This window comes from Carassius gibelio, chromosome B14, assembly GCF_023724105.1.
Source record: "Carassius gibelio isolate Cgi1373 ecotype wild population from Czech Republic chromosome B14, carGib1.2-hapl.c, whole genome shotgun sequence".
NCBI classification, from domain to species: domain Eukaryota; kingdom Metazoa; phylum Chordata; class Actinopteri; order Cypriniformes; family Cyprinidae; genus Carassius; species Carassius gibelio.
In genome coordinates, this window is record NC_068409.1 from 25473897 (window position 1) to 25484640 (window position 10744).

General features: G+C 36.8%; 1 long non-coding RNA gene across 1 annotated transcript; it reads right to left on the reverse strand.

Annotated features, from left to right (window-relative positions):
• Positions 1-7614: 7614 nt before the first annotated feature.
• On the reverse strand, positions 7615-9996 carry LOC127971562 (uncharacterized). Its single transcript, XR_008156874.1, has 2 exons — positions 8448-9996; positions 7615-8079 (listed from the first exon to the last, which is right to left on the reverse strand). It is a non-coding gene; the product is annotated as an uncharacterized LOC127971562 (long non-coding RNA).
• Between the last annotated feature and the right edge of the window lie 748 nt (positions 9997-10744).

The following is a 10744-nucleotide window of genomic DNA, read 5'->3' on the forward strand; positions in this document are numbered from 1 at the left end:
TAACCATCTATTTTTCACATTGTAAGTTCACCGAAATCATTTCTGATCATCATAGCTTAAAAAAGGATTGTATGGTGAGATTCATAGTACAAGTGCTGAGCAGAACAAACCCCATAGCATTGCTCTAATTACACTACATCTCATTCTCAGTAAAACGCTACAAGGTGTGCGTCAACAATGCATCTTTCTGAATTACATATGTTTCTCGAAAGAATCTAAAAGTAGATAGCGGCTATTCATTTGATGTTCCATTTGAATGGATGAATGTTTGCATTTGTGGTCCATGCATAAGCCTAATCTTCAGAAGAGAGATTAGCTTCAAGAGCTAGACAGAACAGAGAGAGGTAATAGGCAGGGTGCCCTCCCTCCTCCCTCCCCTCCTTCACGTTTCCTGTCGTGATGATTTAAGGAGATGGGGAGAAATGAGAGGGAACCATAAAAGGCAATGTTTAGGCTTGCTCGCGCTCTCCATTATCAAGCCAGAGTCTGTGTCTGTGTAAACACAGCATCTGCCTCATCTGTGGAGGTGAGCGTTTTGGCACTAGTCTGGCCTGTCCCTGTAATAACTCTCTCTTTCGCTCCTTCACCGTATCTCTCTCTCTCTCTCTCTCTCTCTCTCTCTCTCTCTCTGTCCTGATCACATACACACATTTACACAGATCACATGTCATTTCCATCACCCCTATGATTCACTCTGCTCTGTTTCAGTTTTATAGCTTTTATGTATTTAGTCAGATTTTATTATCTTCTAATTATGAATAGTTCTTCCATTTTTTGAAGTTTCCATTTATTTTCCTATGCTCATTTTTATGTCAATTTATTTTTATATTCATTTCATATAAGTTATAAGATATTTGTCTTTATCTTTCTTCAGAATAAATGCCACAATATGTATAACATCTTTTCTTAGAACTTACTGTAATTTAATATTAATATTAAAATGCATTTGTTTCATGTTTAATCAGGTATATTATACACAACATTAATTTAAAATGTTGTGTATAATATACCTGATTAAACATGAAACAAATGCATTTTAATATTAATATTAAATTACAGTAATTTGGATTTAAATTAAAACCAAAGAGTAATTTTTATTTTTATAAGAATTATTTCAGTTTATACAATTATTTTAGCTTGCATTTTTATTTCATTTTAGTTTCAGTTCACATTGAGCTAACAAAAATAATGTTAAAAATGTGTACACTATTTGTAAGTGACTTTCAAACTGGAAACTTTTTATGTTTGTCTCTGGGATGTTTTTTTGTTTTATAACTATTGCAAAAACAAAACAGCTGGCGTGCTGTAAAGTGTGTAAAGCTGGTAACACTTAGGCAATCTTTAGATCAGGACTGTAGACTTCCTCCTTAATGGCCAGACTATGTGTGTGTGTATCAGTGTTTGCAGAAACTGAAGGCCATCTGGCGTGAGTGGAGGTGTGTGAGGTTCACCTCAGCATACAGCCAAACCGCCAGAACTGCCTCATACAACACAACAAGCCAATAAATCTGAGCCATTCTTTGCATGTCATGCTTGAAATAACCATTAACATATTTTGGCCGATTTTGAAAAAGTATCCTAACAAAAAAAATAGGACATAGGATAACTTTTGATTCACATATCTGGTCTATTCCCACTGTGAGACAAATTTAACTTTAAAAATTTAACCCAAGCAGGACAGAGCCTGGGAACTAGGGTTTAACCAACAGGATGTGATGTTTATTATTGGGGCTCGCTTATTAGGCAGTAGTTCAGTATGAGTTTATCCACAAGCGTAGAGCCTGGGAGCGGGATGTGTTTGTTGAGTTTTCCCTCACATGGAATACTAACTTGAGACATCCGGCTCCATAATATCTCACAGAAAGAATATTCACAGCTGTCAAACATGAGACCCAAGGCCTCGGCTACACATACCGAGGCAGATTGCCCTTGAAGTCGTGGTTGCCACTAAGTTTTCTGGCTTCTTCTACACCTTCGGTTCACATTTGCCTTTTAGGTCAGGCTCCAGCCGGCTGTGACTAGAAAAGGGAATGTATGCAGGCAGTACAGCGGAGAGCGACCCGGGGAGGGGAGGGCACACGGAGCTGTGACAAACTATCTGCTTCCACAATCACTGGCCGTAAGAGGCTGAAAGAGAGAATGTTTATCGAAAGCGCAGCTACATTTTCCATTATCCCAAAATAAAATCCCTTCAGAATTCCTTATAAGGGCTGAGGGAGATTCCAGAAGGGGGATACGAGACAACCTAAAGCTCTCAGTTGTTGGAAAAGACTCAAAAAAAAAAAAAGACTTAGGAATTTTCATGTTGTTTCTCCACTTTTCCTTCATTTTTTTGGAAGAGCCTTTCTGCTTTGTAGCTAATTTGATACACCACAAATTCAATTAAGCAGGATTTGTTGGGATTCTTAACCTCCTTATCAAAGCCGCCCGAGGCATTCTGAAACCCTATAAGGATAATTGTTGATAATGTCTTTTCGCACAAAGTCAACTGAGAAATGTGTGGAAAATCACTGATATTTGAACCTCTTGGCTGAGATATTCTTTAGCATTGTTGCACGTGATACTGGAATGGTAGAATTAGCAGTGACATTATCCTGGAATTTCTGCTCAGGAGATTCCATCTTTATCTCTCATTACAGAGTCTGCAGGGGGGGAACACAACATGGACAGTTGACACAAAATGCTTCAGGTGATAACATACTTTATTCTCTTCCATATCCTTGAGATTTATTTTATTTTTATGGATGCTCGTTTCCACTTTCTATTTCTGTGTAACAATAATAATAACCAAGGTAATTGCAACTTTTTTTTCCTCACAATGTAATTTTAAATCTTGCAGTTGCGACTTCATATTTCACAGTGTGACTTTATAATTCAAATAGTACATTTTATAGCTCGTAATTTTGACAATATCTCACAATTTGACATTAAATCTTGCAATTGTGACTAAATTTTATATCTCATAATTGTGACAATATCTCACATTTTGGACTTTATGTCTCACAGTTTGACTTTAATTTGTACATCGTATGACTGTCACAATTTGACTTGCAGTTTACTATCTCTGAATGTACATTTTATACTTCAATATTTTGCATCTCATAATTGTGACATTATCTGACATTTTTAGACCGTATCTGTCACACTTTTACTTTCTCACAGTTGTGACTTTATATCTCAAAAAGTAAATTGTATTATTTGTAATTGTGATATTATCTCAATTTGACTTGAAATCATGCACTTGTGACTGACAGTGTGATTTTATCTCAAATCTTAATCTTGTAATTGTGACAGTATCTCATATTTGTGATTTTATATTTCAACATTTGACTTTAAATCTCTCAATATCTCTACATCGTGCAGTTGTAACTATAATCTCAGAATTGTATTTTTATATCTCATACATATAACTATATCTCACAAATATATATTTTGTTACTTTATGTTTCACAGCTGTGACATTAAAGTCCACAATTAGACTTGAAATTGTAAGTGATTGTAGCTACATCTCACAGTCATGACTTCATATCTCACAATGTATTTATTTTCTTTTTTTCTTTTTCTTTTTTTTTTACTTCACCTCACAATTAACCTGTACTCTAAAATGGAAAAATTCTTCTATATAAAATACCTAAAAGGAAGACTAAGTGGAAGTTTTTCCTTTGTTGTACTCAGAAATAGGTCACCGTGCTTCATTTCAGTCTATAAACAGCAACAAAGTGGAGCCAGACGTGCTTGTCAACCGAGCCCTTGAGTGCTTCTCCAAAGGATTTTTACTGTAAACTGTGAACAGTACCTTGTGGATAAGCTGCATATCTGTCTGTTAATGTCTGCTGCCCTCATCTCTCCCCATAAACCACCGCACTGCTGGAAAAGCCATTAGAGAGCTGTGTCAGAGCGAGCGAATGATCCTGCATAATCACACCCGCTTCCTGGATGGAGAAGTGAAAACGATCCACAAAATTAGAAGGAGCGCAAAGAGTTGCCTGTCTGTGAGAATGAGCTCAGCTTTGGGTTCTGTACAGTAGCATTTTGTGGTTTCCACACACCACAGCAGCACATTCAGAGAGCTGACAGCACTGCTATGCACATGCCAGTGTGGTGTTATCACATGATTGGGAAGGGGCTCAGACTCTTTTAAACATATTTGAACCATGTCATCTCCTACTTAGAGAAGATAAAACTGGACTCTGACAGGTTTATGAATTTTTCAGACATCCTGCTTCTTGAATATGTGTCAAATCAGCCTGTTTAACCACCTCTGTTCGATTGTATAGGACGATTTTATAGGATGAGAAAGGACGTCCCCTTGAACCCGGCATGGCCCGTTCTGATTGAGACAGAGGAAGTGGTTGTGTATAAAGGGGCGTGGCCTCGCATTCTGCAGTACACTAACTCAGGGGCACTACAGCAGACGGCTGCATTGATGTTGCTTTGAACTTGAGTACAGATGTGCACTGCAGGAATAAACATCCTGTTCTGTAACCACCGATCTAGCAGAGCCACTCTGTGCCATATACCGCTGGGGGCAGGAAAGTGCTGGAAGTCAGAGCGAGTGTGCAGTTGTTTGTTTAATGAATTGGAGTCCCGCAGCTCCAAGGTTTTTCTTGGGTGACGGCCACCTTCAGAGGCAAGAGCTCATGCTAAATATCCCGCTGTCAGGCTGGCAAGCTTATTTCTGTCTGAATCACTACATAAAGGCTTTCCGTTATCCCGGGTGACATATTACAAAACATAGGATCAAGACTGGAATAGGAAGGAAAAGCTGATAGGTTTATATAGGGAGATCAGGGCATGTAGGTCAAAGCCATTTCCTGTACACCCTCAACACTTCCCCCACAAAAACATCCATCAACTTCCGTCAGTGTTTTTGTCCAGAAAGGGAGAAAATAGAAAATAAATACCATCTATCCATGTGTAATTGAATTTTCATCTTCTTCCCCTGATCTTTAGGTTTAATAGCTGCAGGTCAGACCGGCTGGCTCGTGACAAACTAACCTCTGGTTCTTTATTTGAGACTGAGTCACCTCCCATGTAATCAACAATGATCAAAGATGGTAAGATGGAAAACACAAAAGGAGTCCTGCATGATTCATTCGCCCTCCAGTCCTCAGACCCAAGGTGCAGTGCTGCATCTCTGGTCAACTGGGAGTCTGAGATGAAGCACTGTAGCTCGGGAGGAAGGGCAATACACTTTTAATTTACAAATTTGAGATTTTTATTGAATAAAATACTCACTTATAATAAGCAGTAGCCTAACCATTGTTGTTTAACATTAGCTTCATTTGGTAGACCAGGTGTTAGTATTTCTAGGATTAAATGGGCTTCTATTGTTGCCAGTCTTCTGTCAATGCAATCCATCATTTCCCCATCCCCGGGGTCCAGTTTTCCCAGGAATCCCTTGGGCAATCATAAGGGGGATTCCTGGAAATACTGTTCTTGGGGGTGGGGCTGGACAACTGAATTTATCGAATAATATTTTGGAATGTGATCACTGGTTATACTCCATTTTAACATTTAAAAAAGTGTAACATGTATTGACATATATGCCATATGTTATATTGAAGATGAAGATTGTTATATTTTAAAGATGAAGATGCTATATATTATATTTTAATTAATTTACAGATTTAAATACTTTTAAATTTATAAAGATACATGAACTGATCTTGACCTCCTTCAATGTTTTATTAAAACTAATGTTTACTCATCTGAAAGTGTTGAATTTGTTGTTTTTTTCATCAAAAAGTGTTGATACTGACTTTGTAATATATCCCTATATAAAAAACTGTTCATACTGCTTTGCAAGATATTGTAAAGCCTTTACTTACATGACATGAGAAAACAGCGCCACCTATTAGTGAAAATGTACAGAGCATCGAACACAATGTCCACAGGGGGGCGCAGTTTACATGGAAAGGCATTTCAAAGAGAAGCCGCAGCCAACACGTGGTGACTCAGATTACAGGAAATTTCCTTAAGTGTGACTGGAACTATATAAGGTTTTACAATTCAGTTATCACAGCAGTCCTACTATAAGACCATGTATGGTAAATGTGAACAAGAAAGAAAATATGAACAGGTAGCCTAATCAAAGAGATCATTCATTAAATAATGTATTTTGATATTGTTTTATAATACTGCTGTACTGTACACAGATTTGAGCGAGCGCCTGTATACAGATGCTTAGGCACCTATGTGCAGTGAGTCATTCAGGATTAAGTGGGCGGTTGATGCTCATACATTTATGTGAGATTTCTTCTACTGTTTGCCAGTGCTGCCACTGAAATGTGTGACACTGTGTGAAGGAAAAAGATCCACACATTTTGCCCTCTGACAATTATATACATTTAAATAATAGTAAACAAGAAACTGCAAAGCAATTGAAATTCAAAACTACTCTCACACTTATCATCTTACTCTTATCAAGGTCTCCTGATAGAGATCAGTGGCATAAATGTTTATATGGTTTGCTTACATGCGAGGGAAAGGCACGAGGATCTGTGCTGAGTTGCACCGTGTCACGTTCAGCCCAAAAGCTGCCTGGTGGTGATTCTGATCCTCTGAATCCACATTGGCAGAGACATTGATACAAAGACAGCTGTGTGTGCTTCAGACGACAAGATGGTAAATAAGTGACAGGATAGAATAGCTTCAAGGCCGAATCAAACATTTCTGAATTTTTCTACATCTGTGTTATTTTGGGTCGCAGTACATCTGCATAAGGTAAAGCTACATAACCAGAAACAACAATAGAGGTCAAAACACTTTGCCATAACAAAACACAGGAGGCAAAATAATTTATTCATATGATTGTATTCGTATTATGTAGTGCCTTTTATGTTGTTTCTTTCTGGCACAATAAAGTGAACTTGCTGGGTATATTTGCTATTAATGTAATAATTAATACAAATACTATTATTTGGGGCAGTGCTATTTTAGCATACATAAACTTAAACTAAATTAAAATGAGATGTTACTTTGGAAACTAGCTAAAATAAAACATATATATATATATATATATATATATTCATTACACCATTCTGAAGTTTATCCTCATTTACGTTTATCTAAATTGTTAATATGTGCTAAAAAAATCTTTATGAGAAAAGGAGTAAACATATGCCTTTTTTAGTAGTTCATATATATATATATATATATATGTATATATAGGAAAAAAAACATGATGTTTTTGTAAGATCCATTGTAACATTTTTATTTCATTCATTAATTCATTTAGATGAAAAACAGTGTTAGGAATTTACTAATTATGTGTATAATTACAATACTTGTATTTTTTTATATATATGTTATTTGCAGTTTGGTTTGCAATGTGTCTATTTGCAACTGTAAAAATGCCCTGTAAACATGCTGCTCGTGTCTTTTGTTTGAGGACTGCAGTTTAGCAATAAAAGTCCGAGTCATGATTCTCTGTTCAAACATGAAAATCACAATAGGCTAGTGCACGTGTCTAAGAGCATTAGAGGAATAATAAAAATGCTGTTTTAGAAATAGTTATTGTGATCATATAGTTCAGCAAAGAGTGCAGTAACATGTTTAGACATGAGTTCGATGGAATGCCTGAATTGAATCAAACTCAAACATTTAATCAGGTTATGGAAAGATTTTGAAGGTGGAGCTTTTATACGACCCATTTTTGTATAAAATGCCCTGAAATGTGATTAAATAAAGTTGACTGTAAATGCTAGTACAAACTCTGACCTACATGTAAAACAAATCTCTCCATTCTGGCTCAGACTTGCACATAATGACGCAGAGTAAGAGATCTACAGGGTGGAAGGACTTGCATGGCTGGTAATGCTGTGGAAATGTGACGCACACAACTGATTAATCTGCTCATGGCACACCTGGCATGCCAAGGTGTGTTCTTCCTTTTCCCTCCATTTTTCTCATTCAAATGCCAACGTTTCCAAGGCCAAACGTCTTTAGCCATCTGCTTAACCAAGACCACACACTGCCATTCCATTTGGAGTGAGAAGAATTCCTGTGATTTGCCACACTGTCCGCCATGTGCTGGGTAAGACAGGAAGTATTGAGTGTGTTTCTCTGTGTGTGTTTCTAGTGACACATTACAGGGAAAATAAAAATAAAAACACTGTTAGATTATGAGGCAATTAATCAGCAAGCAAATGTACATTTTTTCAAACATTATATTATAGTTTTTTTTATATTATAAAAAAAAAATAAACTGGTCCAGTTTTCTTAGTGTTTCTTAGTGTAACTCAAAATATATATGTCTAGTTAACATTATTTTAATAAAATGTTATTTGATGGTTATCATAGTGTTCCTGCAACAGTCTTTCAGTTAGCTTTTTTTTTAACAACTCAACATTCATAGGAATGCTTATTTGCAACATTTCCAGAATGTAAAACTGTCAAATATTTTACTGTTAGCATTATGTTCCTGCAACATTGTTTCAACTTACTTTTAACTCAACAAGGAACTAGGAACTAAGAAAATAACCGTTTCCATATGTCCAAACATGTTCAGTAAGCCGTTTTTTTGTTAACATGTGAGACTTCCGGTTTGTTAGCGGCTGTAGGGAAATACCAAACACAGTAACAGTGCGGTAAACAGTAAAACTGTTTGCACTACAAACAATTATGATCATAAATGAGATAATACATTAAATAATATTGTGAGACATCATTTTGCAATGTCAAGCACCAAAACAAACTGTTTTGTAAAGATACAAATAGCTGGAAGCTAATGAAACGGACACAATAATTTACAAATGGTCTCATCCGCTCTTACGGGAAAAAACAAGGTGGATAGGTTTGAATGTTCCTCAGCATTCTTTCAAATGAATTTTCATTTTTAGGAAGCCGACCTGAAACATGCCAAAAATATTTAAAAAACATCCCAGGAAGTAAAACTTTAAAGAATTACATAATCTCTGCATTTTTTGCAACAATATACATCTTACCCACTCAAGAGACTTTTGACAACCAGTCAAATGTCGTTTGAGTGCTTTGGGAACTGTGGTGTTTTACTAGCTTCACTTATTAACCATTTTTTGCTATCTTTTTAACAACATAGTGGGCCTGATGCTAGTCACTGCAGATACTCTGGAATTTAAATCGCATGTCATTATGCAAATTACACTGATTAACCACAAGGTCATGAAAAGTGAACAAAAATTTACAAACTTGATAGTCTGGTCCATTCTTAAGGTCATTAAACAAGCCTAGGGACCATCACGGGCCTTTCGTTTTCTGTATGAGGAGTGGCTAAACCTTTAGCATGAATAATTCACACTCGCTCGTTCATTCAGCATTGTCCTCTGATGGATTCTGCTCTAGGATTAATGCAGTTGAAAGACTGTACTATCTGCGTGTTAAGTGCGCATTGCGAAACGTCAAAGCAAATGCCAGTTTAACAGGGTGTGTCGGAAATGTGTGAGACGGTGAATGACACCACATGCTGGGGGCATTTCCAGAGCACTGGGTGTGCCTGGACGTGTAAAGGTGCCTCGGTACTTTTCATTACAGTTTCATGAGAAGCACTAATTAAATATTTGAACCCCGTAATCCTTATTTCGTTATGAACATTACCATTTTGTTTGCCAAAACGGCACCTACTTACAACTTTACTTTTTGTATGAAATAACTAAATAACTGTATCGCCTAAAGTAAAAGAAAAGTATTACACTGTTTGCTTTGGTTTTTGGATTCTTTCTTTTCCCACAGCTTGAGTCTTTCCAGTAATTACCGGTACACACAGACAGTGCGCGGCAGGGGAGACCTGCAACACAATCCCCTGACTCGGATAGCTCTGTTACAACACACTGATATTATTTCACATGGGTTGGCTTTCATTTACCCCTTGTAGTAAGCATACAATTACTGAACCCAGCCCACCAGCTGACGCTGAAACAACAGGATGAAAGGTGATCTTTTGCACAGGCTGTGTGTCACAAAGGCTCATCGAAACCGATGCAGTGCCCCATTAATGCCACAAGGAGGCGCGTGTGTTTGACTATGGAGGATTCACGGGTAAGCATTATATATGCATATGTGTGTGTGTGTGTGTATATATATATATATATATATATATATATATATATATATATATATATATATATATATATATAAAACTATCTATCTATCTATCTATCCCCGGAGCTGTCGCAGTTGGGTGTATGAGCCATAGTATAAATATATGGATGGTGTGAGAATATTAAAAGCTTTGCATTATTGTGCCCCTCATTAAAATATGCGACTTATACATAAAAGTTTCTTGCCATGTCAACGAAAATCCAGAATAAACTAAAATGGATCTTGTATTGATTCAATGTGTCATTCTCGGTAGCTAAAAAGCAGGAGTGTTTATTCTTAGGGTGTGCTCTCTCACTGATGTGCAGATGCCCTACCGGAGGCGTGTGTCGTACTGTATATGGATTGGCCACTCCCAGTTCATCCAGTAGCTCAGAGAGATTAATCTGCTGTTTGGATGAGATTACCCTAAATCTGATGTACATTCACCTCATGACACACGGACATTTTCAATCCTCAGACATCACAGGGTTTTTTTCTTCCTCCAAAGATTTTATCCCAAAAAGCATGAATGAGGTGGAATGAATGTAGCAACTTTGTTGTCACCCTGAGGTTAAATAAAGAATATAAATTATTTGCTTTACAAGCACAGAATTCATGAGAGGCAAATCAAAAATGGTTAATAATGAACATACTTAATCATTTGTGATAACGAAAAGGGCATATT